A 22144-nucleotide genomic window follows, 5' to 3' on the forward strand; every position below is an offset into this window, starting at 1 on the left:
AATTTTCTCTTGTGCCTATCTGTTCTAATGTTTTCCCTAATTTCCCATCTAATAATTTCAATATATCTTGATTAATGTGGAGACCTTTGATCTACTTACACTTGAGCTTTGTACAAGGATATAAGAAAGAGTCTAATTTTATTCTTCTGCATGCTGAGTGCAAGTTGGACCAACACCATTTGTTGAATAGGCAGTACTTTTTCCATTGAATGTTTGTCATTTGATGGAATGACTAGCTCCTTTGTCAAAAATCAGTTGACCATATACGTGGTGTTTCATTTCTGAGTCTTCTATTCTATTCAATGATACACTTGCATATTTTTTGTATCGGTACCATGCAGTTTTCAGCACAATAGCCCTGTAATATAGCTTGAGGTCAGAGATAGGGATTCCTGAAGATGTTTTCTTGTTGTTGAGCATGGATTTAGCTATTCTAGGTCCTTTGTTATTCCAGATGCAATTCCACATTGCTCTTTCCAACTCAGTGAAGAACTGTGTTGGAATTTTGATGGTGATTGAATTGAATCTGTAGATTGCTTTTGGTAAGACAGCCATTTTTAGAATATTGATCCTTCCAAACCATGAGCATGGGAGATCTTTCCATTTTCAGAGATCTTCCTTGATTTCCTTCTTTAGAAGTTTGAAGTTCTTTTCATTGAGGTCCTTCAGTTGCGTAGTTAGAGTCACACCAAGGTATTTCATAGTTTTTGTGTCGATTGTGAATGGTATTTTTACCCTAATTTTTTTCTCCACATGTTTGTCCTTTGAATATAGGAAGGATACTGATTTGTTTGAATTAATTTTATATCCAGCCACTTTGCTGCCCATGTTTATCAGCTGTAGGAGTTTTCTGGTGGAATTTGTGGGGTCACATAAGGACACTATCATGTCATCTGTAAAAAGTGATGTTTTTACTTCTTTCTTTCTGATTTGTATTCCTTTTATTTTCTTTTTCTGTCTAATTGCTCCAACCAGGACTTCCAGTACTTTGTTGAATAGGTAGGGGGAGAGTGGGCAGCCTTGTTGAGTCTCTGATTTTAGTGGGATTGCTTCAAGTTTCTCATCATTAAGTTTGATGTTGGCTGTAGGTTTGCTGTATATTGCTTTTATTATGTTTGGGTATGGACGTTGGATTCCTGTTCTTTCTAAGACTTTTAGCATGAAACGTTGTTGAATTTTGTCAAATGCTTTCTCAGCATCTAGTGAGATGACCATGTGATTTTGTTCTTTGAGTATGTTTATATGGTGGATTACATTGATGGATTTTCTTATATTAAACCATTCCTGCATCCCAGAAATGAAGCCTACATGGTCATGGTGAATGATCGTTTTGATGTGTTCTTGGATTTAGTTTGCAATGATTTTGTTGAGTATTTTTGTGTCAATGTTCAAAAGTGAGATTGGTCTGAAATTCTATTTCCTTCTAGGGACTTTGTGTGGTTTACGAACGGGGGTATTTACCCTCAAAAAATGAGTTAGGTAGTTTTCCATCTGATTCTATCTTGTGAAATAATTTGGAGAGTATTGGTATTATTTCACCAATGAATATCTGATAAAATTCTGCACATAACTTATTTGCACGTGGGCTTTTTTTTGGTTGAGAGGCTTTTGATGACTGCCTCTATTTCTTTAGGTTTTATGAGATTATTTAGATTGTTTACCTGGTCCTGGTTTAACTTTAGGATCTTGTACATTTCTAGGAATTCATCCATATTCTCCAAATTTTCTAACTTTGTGTAGTACAGGCTTTTTAGTAGGATCTGATGATTTCTTGAATTTCCTCAGTTTCAGTCATTATTTTTCCACTTTCCTGATTTTGTTAATTTGGTTACTCTCTTTGCCCTCTAGTTAGTCTGTCAAAAGGTTTATCAATCCTGTTAATTTTCTCAAAGAAACAGCTCTTGGTTTTGTTGATTCTTTCAATGTTTCTTTTTGTTACTATTTGGCCTATTTCTGCTCTAAGTTTGATTATTTTTTGCCTTCTACTCTTCTTGTGTATATCTGCTTCCTTTTGTTCTAGAGCTTTCAATTTTGCTGTCAGGTTGCTAGTGTATGCTCCCTCCAGTTTCCTTTTTGGAAGAATTCAGAGCTATGAATTTTCCTCTCAGTACTGCTTTCATTGCATCCCATAGGTTTGGTTATATTGTGTTTTCGTATTCATTGAATTGTAGAAAATCCTTAATTTCTTTTTTTATTTCATCTTTGACGCTGCTATCATTTAAAATAGCATTGTTTAGTTTCCATGTGTATATGGGATTTTTATAGTCTTTGTTGTTATTAAAGATCAGCCTTAGCCCATTGTTATCAGAAAGGATGCATGGGAGTATTACAATCTTCTTATATCGTTTGAGGCTCTTTCTCTGTCTGATTATGTGGTCAATTTTTGAGAAGGTGCCATGAAGTGCTGAAAAGAAGCTATATACTTTTGTTTTAGGATGATATATTTTGTAGATATCTATTAATTCCAGTTGGTGCATAGTCTGTGTTAGTTTTACAGTGTCCTTGTTCAGTTTCTGTTTCCATGATCTGTCCATTGGTGAGAGTGTAGTAGTAAAGTCTCCCAATATTATTGTGTTGGGTGAGGTGTATTTTTTGAGCTTAATTAGGGTTTCTTTTATGAATGTGGGTGCTTCTGTATTTCGAGCATATATGTTAAGGATTGAGAGTTCCTCCTGACAGATTTCCCCTGTAATGAGTAAAAAGTGTTCTTCCTTATCTATTTTGATAACTTTTTGTTGGAAATTTACTTTATTCGATATGAGAATAGCCACTCTAGCTTGCTTCTTGGGGCTGTTTGCTTGGAAGTTTTTTTCCCAACCTTTTACTCTGAGATAGTATCTTTCTTTGTTTCTGAGCTGAGTTTCCTGTATGCACAAAATGGTGAATTCTTTTTATGTATTCAGTCTGATAGCCTATGTCTTTTTATTGGGTAGTTGTGTCCATTTATGTTAATAGATATCAAGAAATAGTGGTTACTGTTTCCTGCTATTATTGCTTTTATAGGTTGAATTGTGTTTGTGTCTCTTTCTTCTTTTGGTTTTCTTGCTTAGGAGTTTTTTTTTTTTTTTTTTTTTTTTTTTTTTTTTTTTTTTTTTGTTTGTTTTTTTTGTTTTGTTTTGTTTTTACTAGGATGTAGCACCCCTCATTGTATTGGGTTTTCCACCTATAATTTGTTGTAGTGTTGGGTTTGTGGTCAGATATTGTGTAAATTTATATTTGTCTTGGGATATCTTCATGTCTCCATCTATGGTGATTGATAGTTTTGCTGGGTATCGCAGCTTGGGCTGGCACTTGTGCTCTCTTAGCATCTGCATGATGTCTGTCCAGGCTCTTCTAGCTTTCATAATCTCTGTTGAGAAATCGGGTGTGATTCTGATTGGTCTGCCTTTATATGTTACCTGACCTTTTCTTCTTACTGCTTTTAGTATTCTTTCTTTGCTTTGGCACTTGGTTTATTGACTTTATGTGTTGAGAGGACTTTCTTTGCTGGTCTAACCTATTTGGCGTCCGGAAGGCCTCTTTTATGCTCGTGATCATCTCCTTCTTAAGAGTAGGAAAGCTTTCTTCTATAATTTTGTTGAAGATATTTACTGTGCCTCTTCGTTGATATTCTTCTCCTTCTTCTGTACCTATTATTCTTAGGTTTGGTCTTCTCATTGTGTCCTGGATTTCCTGGACATTTTGGGTTAGGAGATTTTTGGTTTTTGCATGTTCTCTGACTGTTTTGTCTATGTTTTCAATGTTGATTTCAGCTCCTGTTATTCTCTCTTCCATCTCTTGCAGTCTGTTGGAAATGCTTACCTCTGTAACTCCTGATTTTTTTTTTTAAGATTTCTACTTCTAGGATTGTCTCTTTTAATGTTTTCTTTATTGTGTCTATTTCTGTTTTAAATTCCTTCTTACCTTCCTTCATCTCTTTAGTTCTCTTTTCTTCTTGTTCTTTGAGTGTTTTTTTTCCTTCTTCTTTAAAAGCTTCTAATTCTTTATTCTTTTCCTCCCGTTCTTGTATAAGGATCTCTATCATCATCTTGAGGTAGGATTTCAGGTCTGAGTCTTCTTTTTCTGGAATGTTTTGATTTCTGCTGTTTGCTGTGATGGCAGAACTGGGTTCTAGTGTTGCCAGGTTGTCTTGGTTTCCCTGGGGTATTCTCTGTCTCTTTCCTCTTGTCATCTGTTGTCTTTGATATGTTCTCGGTTTTCCCTTGTCCCTGGCCTGTGTTCCTGAATCTCTGCTGGTCCAGATGGTGCTTGATCTGAGCCCTGTTCCGTGCACCAAAGCCACCGGGTGGGAACAGAGTACCAATGCTGGGTTCCTGGTCCCTGGATCAGGCAGGGCATAGGCAATCTTGTTGTGCAAGCTCGGCAGTGATCTCTCTGCCCTCTAGCTAGTCTGATCCCCTTTTCACCAGTTGTAAGGTTTTCTATACTTTTTTTTTTGCTTTTTTTCAATTTTATTTATTTTTTATATTATTTATTGTTGAGCATTGAAGATTAATGCATTTGATATACATTCTAAACTTTAACCAAATTTATTTTTCCATCATTGCAATATAATTTTAGAAATATTTTACCCTCATAGTTTAAAATATATGGTTGTGATATAGCTATATTTTCTATTTCTTTTGCGGTAATTTATTTTTTTTTAAATATTGACAGAAACCCCAAATACATATTTATCTCACAAACGGAACTTCAGCTGCATAGAATGAGTCTTATAGATATTTATTTTAAGTACTATTTCTATACTTTTATATTTTTATTGAAAAACATTATTTTAAATAACAAAGATAAGTGTTCAAATTTTTAAGCATTTTTGCATAAAAGTATATGAATACATTTTTTAAGGTTGTAATTAAGTATTTGTGGGTACATATACATACACATATGTATATATATATATATATACATATATATATATATATATATGTTTCATATATATATATATATGAAACAATAATATAGGAAAAGAGGTCATTAATTTAAGGGGGATGGGAGAGAAACTGGGATGCGCTGTAGGAAGGAAAGGGGGATGTGAAACAGTTCTCTTTTAATTAAAATACATTCTTTTTTTTCCTTGAATTTCACACAGTCTGTGAGTGGTTTCTGGGTTATTCAGAGCTTTCCAGGGTTAGTATCCCATTATCAGTGACTGCATACTATGTCTTTTCTTTTGTGACTGGGTTTTCTCACTCAGGATGATATTCTCTAGATTCATTCTTTTCTTAAGACTTTTGTAAAGCCATTGTTTCTGATAGCTGAATAGTACTCCAATGTGTAAATGTACCTCAATTTTTGTATCCATTCATGTACTGAAGGACATCTGGGTTCTTTCCAGCTTCTGGCTATTATAAATAGAGCTGCAATGAACATTGTTGTGCATGTGTCTTTATTATAGGTTGGATCTGCTCTGGCGTATATGCCCAGAAGTGGAATAACTGGGTCTTCAGGTAATACTATGCTCATATTTCTGAGGAACTACGAGACTGATTTCCAGAGTTGTTGTATCAGTTTAAAACCCCACCAGAAGTTGAGAAGTGTTCCTCTTTCTCCACATCCGCACCAGCATCTGTTGTCATCTGAGTTTTGGATCTTGGCCAATCTGACTGGTGTGAGGTGGAATATCAGTGTTGTTTTGATTTGCATTTTCCTGTTGGCTAAGGATGTTGAGCACTTCCTTAGATGTTCCTTAGCCATTCAATATTTTTCGATTGTGAACTTTTTGTTTTAATCTGTACCCCAATTTTTAATAGGGTTGTTTGATTCTCTGGTGTCTAGCTTTTTGAGTTCTTTGTATACCTTGGATATTAGGCCTCTATCTGATGTAGGGTTGGTAAAGAACTTTTCCCACTCTGTTGGCTGCTGTTTTGTTTTGTTGACAGTGTCCTTCTTTTATATTTTATGTTATTTCAGTCAGTGTCTTGCTGAGAATGAACACTATTGGGCAAATTTGTTTGTTGGTTTATTCTTTCATTTCGGAACAGCATTTCAGTTTGTAGCCTTTGCTGTTGGGTGAACTCATTTTAAAGCCCAGGTTTACCCTGAACTCACTAAGATCCACCTTGCCCTGACTTCTAAATACAAGTGTTAAAATCATGCAACATCACACCCATCTATGATGAGGATAACTGATATTTACTATATGATATTTAGTATATGATATTTGTTATAAATATATGTCAAAAAAACTCTTAATTCTCATATTCAATAATTCTAATTCAGTCCTACTTATTTCATCTAAAATAATATTATAATTCTAAACTTAGTCCATACACTGAAATGTTTATAGTATACAATATCTTGTAAGTATTCATGTCATGATTTCTTCGTAAATTATATTCTCACTCATTGATATTTTTGAAAATTTTCATATGTTTAATAGAATTTTCATACTGTATCTTTTTTCAAATGTTTTAATTATTATATTTTCTATGTTTAAAGATTCTCTGGGGAAAACAATATAAATGTAGAACAATGATTTGTCACATTCACTATGCATAATTAATGTGCCTTTCCTAATTTAAACATTTTTATTTAATGAAAATATAATTGTGAACATTGACTAATTTGTAGATATCTGGCACTTGTTTAATTTTACTGATAGAAAACCTGTGTCCTAGGGACATTAATTACAGTTTCTCATATAAGTTGGCCTAATTTTTTTTCACTCAGTCATCTCAGGCATTCATTTATCCTTTTATTTAGCAGTACCTTTCAGGTCTCATGGGAGAGGCAGAAAACAAAATAACTGAGACATAATTATGCAATAGTAGGTGTTTTGGAAACATATTATAGTTGTAATGAAAACTTCTGGGTAGTACAGGCCATCAAGGGAGATTTCAAGTAAGTGGTACTTCTATAGTGACAGAAAAAATTCTGTAGCCAACACTACGTAATTATATGCTGCGTAAACCAATGTTTTAATAGACTTATGACTCGAATTTTGTAAGTGAGGGTGTTTTTAATTATGATATGAAGTGGTAATAACATATTCATTAAATTAGAAAGATAATGTGAACAGAGTAATACATAACATTGAAAAATAGAGTTTGTTTCCTAAACATAAACACAATAATAGAATTAACCAGTTGAAAAACATTAAGAACTTTTTATAGAGAGAATAATTCACAAAGGATGAACACTGATTATTTATTTACATATAGACACACAATTTTTTCAATACTCAGATGTTATAAATGTCATTGAATATATGGTATTCAGGAACAGAGATCTAAAACATCCTGTACCCTTAAGTGCTATGAACATATGCTAGGTGAATAGAGTTAATGGAAAAAAGTCTTCACAACATGAACAAGTCAATGCTTTTAAATCTTTATATATATATAAAGATTAAAAAAAGGTATAAAAATTAATGGGTAAATGTTAACCATCTATCTTGAAAGTTCTAAGATATTTGTAAACAAATGAATTGAAATACCCTTTATCAAACTTACAGAAAATAATAGTGAGTTTCTCTACCTCAACCAGAAATAAAATCTAATGGGTACATAGTGTATAGATTTTCCAGATTATGTCAAGTCTTGTACCAAGTGAATCAAACAGTACACATTCAAATGGTTATAGATTTAAGAAGTCAGAGGGAGGAGTGGCTCTATGGACAGGGCAGGTGTGTAGGAGATGGTATTATTGGAGGAAAATCTGCAGCTATAATGTATTGTATAAAAAATAAATTTTTCAAAAAGTCAATGGGGGGGTGTCAAGATTACTTGAGTGATAGAGTCACAGAGACATGCATGTTTATCCTAAAGTCTGATGAATCAGTGACTGCCCAGGCAGGTATAATAGCAGTGTATCTAGTCCTATTCACCTGTTTCATCATCATCATAAAAAATAACCTAGTGAGGACTGAATCAGAAAGGAGAGATATTAAAACAGAAACAATATTTCACTGTAATGTCTCACCTTCCCAACTCAGACTCACACTATCATGGAGAAATACAGTGATTTCAAATTATTCTAATAGCTAGGGTCACAAAGTTTGCCCACTCTGAACTATTAACCTTACAAATACTTCATTGATATCTTTCTCTTTCTATAATTTTACATTTTTCCTATTCAAGGTATAAAACAAATATAAAGCTGAATAAAAAACTTGGTCAAATTTATGAAGTTATTAAATATTAACACAGATTTTATAGAAAGAAAACAATCTGAAAAATCTGTACTCTTTAAACTATATTGCAATGCATTCTCTAGAACCTGAGAATTATGAAAAATCAAAATAAAATACATTTTGTAGCCCTAAAAGGTCACATAATTTAATGGATCATTTAATTGAATATATAACATTTAAAAATGCAGTTCTAAAAATTAAACCATTTCTATTTCTTCATCAAAGTCCATTCAAATACATAATATTCTCACCTAATGGCCATGTAATTGTCAAGGTACACAATCTCCCTTTGATATATATAATGAGGCCTTTCTACATAATTTTCTAACAGTTTAGAAGTCATTTAGGGACTGAGTAATAATTTTAAAAAGAAGTCAAATAGCTACACATATATAAAGAATATATGTATTATTTCCTGATAAAATACATATTCCTGTGCTATCAACCTTAGAGTTAAATATTTCTCTTGGAAAAGATTTAAAGTGCCTAAAATCCTCTAACTTTAAAATAATTTCAAAGCTCCTGAACCAATATGCTTTTATGTCTAGCTGGACTGGAGTATTGGAGGGGGATTTTAAAGCTGAGTGCCAATTGTGTGCAGTTACAATTGGACAGCTTCACTTAACCAAAAAAGTCCCTGTTATTTCAAGCATGGTGAAAGATTTATAAACCTATTGTAATTTCATACTTTGAAATTATCATATATGACACAACCTCAGAACTTTAAACTACCTGTGATGAATCTAGACAAAATTAGTCAAAAGCACATTACATGATGAGATATGGTTAAAAACAGGAATATGAAAAGAGATATCAAACAAGGTCTATGACATCATAGAAAACGCTGGAGCTTGAATTCTTATGAAGTTGGGGCAAGTGTAATTTTCCTTTATTAATGAAGTTTCAAATGTAAATGTTAAGATAATATACAAACTTTAATTTAAATGTAGAGATTCTTGTGCTATGTATTAGTACTGAGATGTTATGTGACCATTCTAAGTGTCATTTTAGAAACTGAAGTGTTAGTTTCAATGAGTCTGGAGAAACATTGTTAAAGTCATAGTAACTGTATTCTAGTACATTATACATAGTACTTAAGAAAAGATTTTTTTAGAGATCCATTATAAAATCAAAGGAAAAATTGAATGTTTATATGACTAAAGTAAGTTAAAATATTTACATTGTAATTTGTAATTTGGTTGCTACAAAGAAATGTTTTTTTGTCCTTGTTAGATGTTGGAGTTTCTTTTGAGTATATGCCCTGGAGTAGTATAACTTGGTGCTCAGGTACCACTATGTCCAATTTTCTGAGGAACTGCCAGACTGATTTCCAGAGTGGTTGTGCCAGGTTACAAAATCACCAACAATGAAGGAATGCTCCTCTTTCTCCATATACTCGCCAGAATCTGCTGTCATCTGAGTCTTTGATCTTAGCCATTCTGACTGGTGTGAGGTAGGATCTTAGGGTTGTTTTGATTTGCATTTCCCTGAAGACTAGGGATGTTGAGCATTTCTTTAGGTGCTGCTTAGCCATTCGATTTTCTTCAGTTGAGAATTATTTGTTTGGCTCTGTAGCCCATTTTTAAATAGGATTATTTAATTCTCTAGAGTCTAACTTCTTGAGTTCTTTGTATATATTGGATACTAGCCCTCTATCAAATGTAGGATTCCTTAATATCTTTTCCCAATCTATTGGCAGCCGTTTTGCCCTTTTGACAGTATCTGTTGCCTTACAGAATCTATGCAATTTCGTGATTTTTGATTCATCACCTTAGAACATACACCACTGTTGTTCTGTTCAGGAAAATTTCCCCTGTGCCAACATGTCCTAAGCTCTTCCCCATTTTCTCTCCTATTAGTATCAGTGTATGTGGATTTATGTGGAGCTTTTTCATCCTCTTGGACTTGAGCTTTGTAAAGGAGATAAGAAATGATCTATTTGCACTGTTCTGTATGTTGACTGACAGTTGAACCAGCTCCATTTGTTGAAGAGGTTTTTTTTTTTTTCATTGAATATTATTTAAAAGTTCAGGCAGCTAATCATCAGACTGAACATGAGGACCCCAGTGAAGGAGGTAGAGAAAGGACTGAAGAGTCTGCAACCCCATGGGAAGAACTAAATTATCTACAAACAAAACACATCACAATTCCCAGGGACTCAAATGCCAACCAGTGAGTTTGAATAGAAAGTCCCATTGTGCATATGCAGCTGAGGACAGCATTTTTTGACATAATGAGAGGAGAGGACTTTGGTTTAGTGAAGGCTCATTTTCCCAGTGTAGGAGAATTCCAAGGTGTTGAGGTGGGAGAGGGTGGTTGCGAGAGGTACACTTTCATGCAGGCAGTGGGAAGATGAAGAGGGATGGGAATGCGTGTAAAGGGATAAAATTTGAAATGTAAATGGAGAAAATAGCCAATAAAAAAATGAAAAATGGATCGATTTGCATTCTTCACATGCTGACTGCTAGTTGAATCAGCACCATTTGTAAAGATGTTGCCTTTTTTCCATTGAATGTTTTTTTGTACCTTTTTCAAAGATCAAGTGATCATACTTGTGTGTATTTATTTCTAGGTTATCACTTCTATTCCCTCAATCTATCTGCCTGTCTCTATGCCAATACCATGTAGTTTTGAATGTTACATTTTCCATTGAATCGTCATTATTCAATAGGGTTGAGCATTTGTTATTGAAGATATGGCCTATGATAGGTTTGACACTCCAGTGGAAGTATATTGCCTACAGTAATTGAATCGCATGAATTAATAAAAGAAATACCAGGACAAGTGTTGATTGAGTTTAAGACAGGGAGTGAATCTGAGAGAAGGTTAAAAAAAAAAGTCTGAATATTAAAATATAATATATGAAACTCTTGAACTCTCACAAATGTTAAGTATTCAATCAAAATTGTTGATTCAAAAATTACCATATAAGGTAAGTTTTTTACATGATGATATTCTGAAATATGAAATGCATACCACCATATATTTATAGATGTATGTGTGTGTTTATAAGTACTTTTAGTCACACATATTTTAACGTGTGACTCCAATGAAATCCTTAGATTTATCTTTTAGTTTATTGATTTTAACTTTTTTTCTAATTATTATATAATTTAACAGTTTGAGGCAAAGTTAAATGTTTATAATTTTGAATATTCAAAGACTTCTAAGAATAAAGACTAAAAAACAATAAATAAATACTTCTTCTACCCAGGGTTTTCCAATTGATGGTAATTTCAGTGTGACTATTTGATATGCTTTGCTGGTTAGATTTGAGTGTAATTTTCATATACACACACCTTGATATCTTTTCTTCTGCTATTCAAAACATAGGAACAAGGGTCTGTACCATCTGGTGTTAGCCATCTGTTTCATGGGGGAAGTTGGCATATTGGTCTTATTTTACAAAACACTATTTTAAAAACTATGAAATTGTCAAATACAGGGGAAAGAGTGTGTAACTGTTCTCAGGATAAAATATTGACTCATTTTTATAAAACCAATTTTCAAAGTTTTGCCTTGAATTTTAATAATTTATTCAAAAATAGTTTCATGGTTGTGATAGAATTCATTTTTTATTGACAGAATAAGTGAATTGACAACTGGAAACTTACTAGTGAATAACACAACACTCAGCTTAGCAATACAAATTGCTAATTCTAATTAGTCAATGTGAACACAGAAAAAACAAATAAGGTAATACCATATGATCAATATTCAGGTTTTATAGGACAATACAAGGTGTATCAGTAAGTTAACTAGATTATAGTTATTCTACTTAGATACAATATAAAAGGCATTATAAATCATGACTATTTGAAACTACAATATAAAATTTAAAAATCTATATTAAAAAGCTATCTTCCACTAGAAATTTTCAGTCACACAACACAGAAAATTTGTTTAAGAAAAATCATCATATTATTTTAAAGAGTATGTTAAAAATTGAGCAACTGCCAAACATTTTTATAGAACAATTTTGTGATGGGATATGTTTAAGAATACTGATGGGTGCATACCCAGGAATGGTATAGAAGGATAATGGTGTAAGTGGCTATACAAGTTTGCATTCTCATCAGCAATGAAGGAATGATCCCCTTGTTCTACATCTTTTTCAGTTTTTGTTGTAACTTAAGTTTGATGTCAGCCATTCTGACAGGTGTTAAGATAGAATCTCATAGTCAACAAGATTTTCATTTTCTGATAACTAAGGATGTTGAGCACTGTAAGTGTTCCTTAGCCATTTGAGATTTCTGTTAAGATTTCCATTAAGCTTTTTACTCCATTTATAATTAGGTTAATTGGTTTACTGATGTCTAATATTTTGATTTCTTTATATATTTAACAGATTAATCCTTTCTCAGATACAGGGTTGGCAAAGATCTTTTTCCACTCTGTACACTGATATTTTGTCCAAAGTTCTTTTTTTTTCAGTTTTACTAGGTCCCATTCATTAATTAGTGATCTTAGTGTTTGAGTTATTTGTGTTGGGACACTTGCTTCACTATATTAATACCAAATCTATGTGGAATAGCTTGCAACTTGATACAGCACATATGACCCTTCAAACAAAGAACAGATAAAAAAATGTTGTACATATATAAAATAGAATACTATTCAGCTATAAAAACAAAGACATTATAAAATTTGAAGGCAAATAGAATTTGAGAATATCCCAGAAAGACATGTGCTATATACTTACTTATAATTGGACATTAGCCATAAATTCAGGATAGCCATGCCATAATTCATGAATTAGAAGAAACCAGGTAAGAAGGCAAGGCAAATTGAGGATATATTAATCTTAGTCAGAAGGGAAATCTAATTAGCCATTGGAGGTGGATGAGGAAAGGGAACTAGCTGGAAGAGTGGGTGAGAAGCTCCATTGGTGTGCTGATCAGGTCTGGGAGAGGGGCTGCAAAAGAGCCTGCAGTGTGAATGGAAATCAGTAGGGGGGCATCTCTGGGAAAAAGTGGAGACCTAGAATAAGGAAGGCTATGAGTCTGTGGGGGAGACCCTAGCAGATTCCTGTCAACAGGAGACATAGAGACTAAAGTGGTCAACTTCTGTATCTGGCCAGGACTTCTAGTAGAAGGAAAATGACATCAATCCACCCATGAAACCTTCAACCCTAAATGTAAGATATGCATAGTTAATGATAGAGCACAGACAGAGAAAATGAACAACCAATGACTGGCCCAACTTGAGGCCCTTCCCAAGAAAGAGAGACAACTCCTGACACTATTACTCGTACTCTAATATACTTGCATCCAGGAGCCTAGCCTACCTGTCTCCTGAGAGGCCTGATCCAGCAGTGGTTGAACACAGATGCAGCAAACATCTAGTCAAACATCAATGGAGATTAGCAGGTCTTATGGAAAAGCTGGGGACAAAATTTAGAACAAGCCACAGATGTCAAAGTCACCATAAAATGACTTAGAAAGTGAACCAAAATGGGCCTATGATGCTTTGGAGAGATGGAACCAGAAATCAAAGAGCATGCAGGGCTTAGAAGTAAAAGAGGATATAGGAAATAGAGATTTCCAAGAAATGGACTAGAAGGAGAGAAGAGAGGAGAGCTGCAATTGAAATGTAATGTGACATATTATATATATGGAAAATAAAATAATAATAAAGGTATATAAGATTTGAAAGTTAACTTGTTAAATTAAGTTTATTTGAATTTTCCACTTACAAGATCTATTGAGGTTATGCCAGAGAATAGGATTAAATGATCAAAAACTTGTAAGTATGGGGGAATAGCTCAACATTTAGAAACATTTGGGGCTCTTGCAGAAAATTTGCTTGAAGACTCACAAACAATCGTGAGTCTAATTAAAAGGGATTGAGTTTTTCTGTGTGTCTACACAGTGCTTCTACCTCGACAGCCTTTACACACACACACACACACACACACACACACACACACACACACACACAATAAACTGAACCTTAAAATATTTTAATATAAAATCTTGTGGCATCAGAATTACTGTTTAAGAATGATGAAAGTATAGAAAAATGTGAAGATGTAGAGCTGTCTTGGTTGCCATGTGCACTGCTGTGAAGAAACACTGTGACCAAGACAATTTATAAAGCAAATTGTAAACTTGGCTTACAGTTTGAGAAGGTTAGAATTCATGATGTTAGGTCACAAACAGCTGACATTTCACATTTTAACTAATACGTAGGGTGCAAAAATAAACACTGGAAATGGTATGAAGTTTTGAAACTTAAACCTCAACCATAGTGACAAAACTTTATGGCAGGACATTCCCCTAATAAGTAAAGATTTCAGGGTACCAATCATTGGCCTAGAAGTAGGCGAGGCATCCGGGTTCGAGAGGAAAAAAGAAGAAGCAGGCAAAATGTGACTTGTGTTTGGATAGAAAGAGCTTGGAGGAAAATGTAACTAAAAGGGGTCCCCAGTTTAGATGTCCCATCTGCCAGTATTCACCAGAGGAACTTGATTTAGAATGGCTTGCAAAATTAGGATTCTAGTTGCTTTGTCCAGCTATTGTACTACCTGTTGATTCTAAACTAAGTTTGTGTGTTTTATTTCATGCAGTGACTCAGGTTCCAGAGAAAAATCCTAGGTTTGTGAGAAGTGCAAACCAGCTAGCCTTGTGAATTTGGATGAGAGGGGCTGATGTGACAGTGACCCTACATGGGAACTTAGTGAGTCCAGTGGAGAGATTTCAGAACTCCAGGTCAGAGAGTCTGCCAAGGTGAGAACAGACCAGGCTCACTGGTCTTCCCAACTGCAGTATCATGGTGGCTCCTCCTACAACTCTTAAAACTCCTGCTATAAGAATCTGTCTTATAATTCTTCCCAAACAGTTCAACCAACTGAGAACTAAGTACTTAAATATGTGAGTATATGGCAGGCATTCTCATTCAATTTACCACCCTCCATTTATAAGCTGCAACTGGTTAGTGGCCATACCATAAATTTACACCAACTCCAAAATTCTCTATAAAATTTCAGTCTCAACACTCCTGAAAAGTTCAAAGTTCAAAATCCCCTCAGAGACTCAAAGCAATCTTTTGACTACAATTACTGCTTAAAAAATAAACAAACAAACAAAAAAAACAAACAAAAAGAAAAGTTCAACAGATAATATGCATTACCTTTCCAAACAAGAGGAATTTGGGCATGGTGAGAAATATTAGAATAAGCTGATATCGCTTAAGGTCTGAAAGACAAAGGTTAAAAAAAAAGGCTTCTCATCATTCAAAAATAATAAATTAAATGTTTTGCTAATTTTCTTAACAAACTAACCTAATAAATACTGCTATTAATTTGTCTTCAGTCACTTTTCTAAAAAAAAAAAAAAAAAAAAAAAAAAACAATGAAATGCTTAAAATCTTCATCAATATTAAATAAGTTTGCCTTCACTTTCTAAAGCAGCAATGTGGTTATCTGAATTCAAAAGACAAACTTCTAGCAATTAGAGGAAACAATGGGTACCAGGCAGCATGAGTCACCTTAATAATGAATTTTAAATACATTTTAACTAACTATTACTAGCTAGTTAAATTTTACATACATTAAACTTTTTGCAATGAATGTTTATGTTTTTCTTATGTTGTGATTACAAATTAATTATTATTTGTTAGGTATTTGTGCTTCTCCCCATACAGGTTGATTTTGTTTTGTCTTATAATTGTACTTTATGTACTCAACTAATTCAAATTAAGCAGCATGAAAGGACGTGGTAACTTAAAGCAAAGTATAGATATAACAGGTGGCTTTTGACATATAAAAATATCTCAACCAATTGTTTACTTTATACAAATTATTTCTTAAAAAATGTTTACTCATTTATAACCATTAGAATAGCACCTTAGTATTACTACAAGAGAAAAAAAAAAAACATGGTTTCCTGTTTTTAAAAAGATAATTCTTTAAGTTAAAGACCACTGATAAAACTGGCTCACCTATATACTATGTAATCTCCATTAGACAAGGTTAGATGTTGCTTGTAAACCATGTCAAAATTGTATTAATGTCCTTAATTGTCCTTAATTGCCTTAATTTTATACTTTTCAGTCTGTACCATTAACTAATATATTGAATATATGTTTTGATTGCGTATATTCACTTCAGTCTATTTATTCACAATATGCAACTAGAAAAGTAGAAATATACTTCCAGAGAAAATGAATCTGAAATGGTAGGGGGAGGGGAAATGGGATTGAGGGGAAAGGGGATAACCTCTGAACTGTAAATATAGAGAGTTTCCAATAAAAAGAAGAAAGACAGGTTGGTAAAATAAAAAAGAGAGAGAGAAAATGAAAATTAACAGTCTCTCAAAAATGGATAACTTGTAAATTTTTGTATAATTTTATAAATTATTTTTCCTATAAGAGAATTTTTTAAGTCAACAAAAGCAATTGTAGGAAATTTAGGAAAAAAAAGAAATCCAATGTTTTATTATACTTTAAATATTGAAGGATGATTTTCTTTTTAAAATATAAGCATTCACATGTAATCTTTATCAATTTTATTAGCTATAAATTTACTATGAACTTAATGTTTTAAAATAGTTTCTAGTAAACAGCCTTTGGACACCCAAAGGATTCTCCTCATTAAAGGACTCTCCTACTCTCTAAATTCTGAACACAGTTAATTTAGAAAATTATCTTTTGGTTCTAAAGCATTTTTTACTAAACTTCATTTTCTCTTATCAACCACAAAAACCATGGTTTTTACTCAGTCAATCACAACTTTAAGAGTCATGTCATATGTTGATTTTTTTAAACCTTCTTTTTATATTCCATTACCTTCTACAGAGTGACAGTGATCCTTAATGTATGCCTTTTGTGCTTCCCTTGGAAAAAAGACAATTAACCAAATCACATGACTGTTCTCCCAACTCTGGCAAAAAACAGGTTTGTTTCTTGATTTAATTGATACTAATTTATTCAGAAATAGTGTTCATCTGATCCGCAAATGATGTTTTTTAATTAGAGAGTTGTTAACTCCTCATTCTTCTGATCTCCTATCCTTCAATATATCACTAGAGACACTGACAATAGGAAATAATCAAGAGTATTTTTCCGTAGCAGATGGTTACCTATTTCAATATAGCCCAGATTCTATTGCTATTCAAGCAGTTAGGAGTAAATAAACATTGGTCAAAATGAATTTGATCTCCAACCTATATATTTCATGAGTTTATATCCCAGGGAATATAAAACTGCAAGTGAAATATATATTGAATGCTGACCTTTGGTATATTATGATAATTATTGTTATTTTGATTAATACTTTGAGAGTTTCATATAAAGTTTTGATTATATTCTTCCTTTCAATAAACTTTTCTATGAAATACTTCTTTCTTATCCTAATTTTTTTTGGTCTTCTTCATTCATAAAGTCAATTTATACTGCCAATATATTCATAGATATGTGGTCTTGCAATGGCCTGTGGTTGACTTACTAGTGGCAACAATCTTAGAGAAAATTTACTCTTCCATTTCCAGCAGCTGTCAATTACCATTATTTCATTTTCCTTGCATTTTGGCTAACTGAAGTTCTTGGTGGTAATCACTATGAACTGATAGTAAAAATAAATCATTACAAATATTTTGATAGCATGGACATTTAGGAACTTCTCTCGTAGGTCATGTAGGTTCTGGGCCCAATATTTATTGGTTATGGGTTTCTTCTTGTGGAGAAAGCTGAGACTTAATCTGAAAGTTATTTGTACCATAAATTTTGTGCCATTATTATATCAGCAAGGATGTAAATACTGCCATATCCTCTCATCTATGTTATGATTCTTTTGAAAATTGTTTTACTTATTTTATTATTATTTTTTCTACCCAAAATGTTTTTTATTGAAAAGTCTCTGCATTTACACTTCAGATGCTATCCCTTTCACACAATCCCAATTTCCTCTCAATCCCATTGCTTCCATGAAAGTACTCCCTCTCTCAACCACCCTCTCCCACCTCTGCATTGGTGTTTCCCTACACTGGCAAAATGAGCCTTGGCTAGACCAAAGGCCTCTCCTTCCACTGATGTCAGAGAATTCTATTCTCTGCTGCATATGTGCCTCAGCGATGGATCTTTCCATGCAAATTCATTGGTTTTTGTTTTGGTCCCTGTGAGATGTAGTGGGTTTGATTTACTTTGTTCTTCCCATGGGGTTGTAGATACTCTCAGCTCCTTCAGTCCATTCTGTAGCTCTTTCACTGGAGTGTCTTTGTGCTCAGTCTGAAGTTTAGCTGTTGAGCATCCACATCTGAATCAGTATGACTCTGCAAGACCCTCTGAGGAAGCATCCATATCAGGTCCTTGCCAGTAAGAAAAACTTGATCAGGATTAGTGCGTGGGTTTACTGGCAAATACGGGATGTATCACCGATGAGGCAGTCCCTGCATGGCTTTTCTCCAATTCCTGATCCTCTATTTGACACTTTATTTTTTCCCATGAACCTTTCATTCTTCCTTCTAAAAAAGACTACAGCATCCACTTTCTGGCCTTCCTTCCCTTTGAGCTTCATGAGTTCTGTGGATGGTTTTGTGAGTATTCCAACAGTTTGGGGCTAGTATCCACATATAAGTGACTATATAACATGTGTGTTCTTTTGTAACGGGGTTAATTTACTAAGGATGTTAGCTTCAAATTCCATCTATTTGCCTAGGAATTTCATAAACTCATTGTTTTTAATAGCTGAGTAGTACTCTATTGTGAATATGTACCACAATTTCTGTATCCATTCCTCTGTGGAAGGGCATCTGGGATCTTTCTAGCTTCTGGCTATTATAAATAAGGCTTTTATGAACATGGTTATGCATTTGTCATTGTTAGATGTTAGAGCTTCTTCTGGGTATATTCCCAGGAGTGATATAGCTGGGTCTTCAGGTAGTAAGATGTCTAATTTTTCTGAGAAACAACCAGACTGATTTCCACAGTGGTTGTACCAGCTCACACTCCCACCAACAGTGGAGGATTGTGTCTCTTTCTCTATATTCTTGCCAGCATCTGCTGTTACCTGAGTGCTTGACCTTAGCCATTCTGACTGATGTGAGGTGGAATCTCAGGGTTGTTTTAATTTGCATTTCCCTGATGACTAGGGATGTTGTGTATTTCTTTAGGTGCCTCTCAGCCATTTGATATTCCACATTTGAGAATCTTTTTTAGCTCTGTAGCCCATTTTTAATAGGATTATTTGATTTAGTAGAGTCCAACTTATTGAGTTCTATGTATATATTAGAATCTAGCCCTATATCAGATGAGGATTGATAAAGATCTTTTCCCAATCTATTGGATGCCATTTTTCTTTCTTTTGACTGTGTTCTTTGCGTTACAGATGCTTTGCAATTTCATGAGGTCCCATTTCATGATTCTTGATCTTAGAGCATAAGTCATTGGTGTTCTGTTCAAAAAGTTTTCCCTATGCATATGTGTTCTTAGTTATTCCCCACTTCCTGTTTTATTAGTTTCATTGTACCTGGTTTTATGTGGAGGTCTTTGATCTACTTGGACATGAGCTATGTATAAGGCAATAAGAAAGGATCAATTTCATTCTTTTGCATGCTGACTGACAGTTGAACCATCATTATTTGTTAAACAAGCTGTCTTATATTCACTGAATATTTTTAGCCCCTTTGTCAAAGGTCAAAGAACCATAAGTATGTGGGTTCATTTCTGGGTCTTTGATTCTATTCCATTGATTTATCTGCCTGTCTCTGTAAAAATACAATACAGTTTTTATCACAATTGATATGTAATATAGCTTGAGGACAGGGATAGTTATTTCCCTGGTAGGTTTTTGTTTGTTTGTTTGTTTGTTTGTTTGTTTGTTTATTGTTGAGAATGCTTTTTGCTATCCTGGAATTTTTATTATCCAAATAAATTTTCAAATTGCTCTTTTTAACTCTATGAAAAACTGCATTGGAACTTGGATAGGAATTGCATTGGATCGGTAGATTGACTTTGGCCATTTTTACTTTTGACCCTTCTAATCCATGAGTATGGGATATCTTTCCACCTTCTGAGGTTTTCTTAAATTTCCTTCTTCAGAGACATGAAGTTCTTGTCATAAAGACACTTTATTTCCTTGGTTGGGGTCACACCAAGGTATTTTATATTTTTCGTGACTCTTGAGCTGGGTGTTGATTTTCTAATTTTTTTCTCAGCCTGTTTGTTCTTCAATTAGAGGAAGTCTACAAATTTGCTTGAGTTAATGTTATATCCAGTCACTTTGCAAAAGTATTTGATCAGATGTAAATTTCTATAGTAGATTATTTGGTATCAAATTTGTATACTAATATATCATCTGCAAATAGGGATATTTTGACTTCTTCCTTTGCAATTTTATACTTTTGACCTCTTCTTGCTCTCTGACTACTCTGGTTAGAGCTTTCAATACGATATTGAATAGGTAAGTAGAGAGTGGGCAGCATTTTCTAATCACTTATATTAGTGGGATTGCTTCAAGTTACTCACAATTTAGTTTGATGTTGATTACTGGTTTGCTGTATATTCCTTTTACTATGTTTAAGTATGGACCTTTAATTCTTAACCATTTGAAGGCTTAACATGAAGAGATGTTAAATTTTGTCAAATGCAAATACACAAATTATCATGTGTTTTTTCCCCACCCTTCGAATTGTTTATATAGTAGATGGCATTGATGGGTTTACATATATTGAATCATCCTTGCATCCCTTGGATAAAGCCTACTTGACCATGCTGATTGATTGTTTTGATGTGTTCGTGGAATCGGGTTGCAAGAATTTTATTGAGTATTTTTGCATCAATGTTCATGAGAAAAGTTTTTCTAAAGTTCTCTTATTTTTGTACAGTCTTTCTGTGGTTTAGGATTGAGAAAATTGTGGCTTTCAAGAATGAGTTGGGTAGCATTGCCTCTGTTTCAATTTTTTGGAATAGTTTGGAGAGTATTAGTATTAGGTCCTCTATGAAGGTCCGATAGAATTCTATACTGAACTGAACAGGCCATGGGATATTTTAAGTTTGAAGGCTTTTGTGGACTGCTGCTATTTCTGTAGGGGTTATAAGGCTGTTTAGATAGAAGAGGGGAAAGAATATCAACTAAAAGGCACAGTAAATATCTTCAACAAAATTGTAGACGAAAACTTACTACCCTTAAGAAAGAGATGAAAATGAACATAAAAGAAGACTACAGAACTCCAAATAGAGTTGACCAGAAAAGAAATTTCACCCGACAAATAATAGTCAAAACACCAAGTGTCCAAAACAAAGAAAGAATACTAAAAACAGTAAGGGAAAAAAGTCATGTAACATATAAAGGCAGACCAATCAGAACCACACCCGACTTCTCAACAGAGACTATGGAAGCTAGAAGATCCTGGACAGACTTCATGCAGACCATAAGAGAACAAAAGTGTCATCCCAAGTTGCTATACCCAGCAAAACTATTAATCACCATAAATGGAGAGACCAAGATATTCCAAGACAAAACTAAATTTACACAATATCTGACCACAAACCCAGCACTATAATGAATTATAAGTGCAAAACCCAATACAAGAAGGGAAGATACATCCCAGTTTAAAAAAAAAGAAAGAAAGAAAGAAAGAAAGAAAAAGAAAATGCCAAAGCAAGAAAACCAAAAGAAGAAAGTCACACGGGCACAAATCTACCTCCAAAAACAAAAATACCATGAAACAGCAACCACTATACTTTAATATCTGTTAACATAAATCGACACAATTCCACAATAAAAAGATATAGGCTAACAGACTGGATACATAAATAGTATCCAGTGTTATGCTGCATATAGGAAACTCATCTCAGAGACAAAGACAGACTCTATCTCAGAGTAAAAGGTTGGGGAAAAACCTTCCAAGCAAATGCCCCAAGAAGCAAGTTGGATTGGCCATTCTAATATCAAATAAAGTAGATATCCAACCAAAAGTTATCAAAAAAGATAAGCCAGGACACTTTTTACTCATTACAGGGAAAATTTGTCAGGGGGAACTCTCAATCCTTAAACATATATGCTCCAAATACAAA

This window comes from Micromys minutus, assembly GCF_963924665.1.
Source record: "Micromys minutus genome assembly, chromosome: 5".
Taxonomy (NCBI): Eukaryota; Metazoa; Chordata; class Mammalia; order Rodentia; family Muridae; genus Micromys; species Micromys minutus.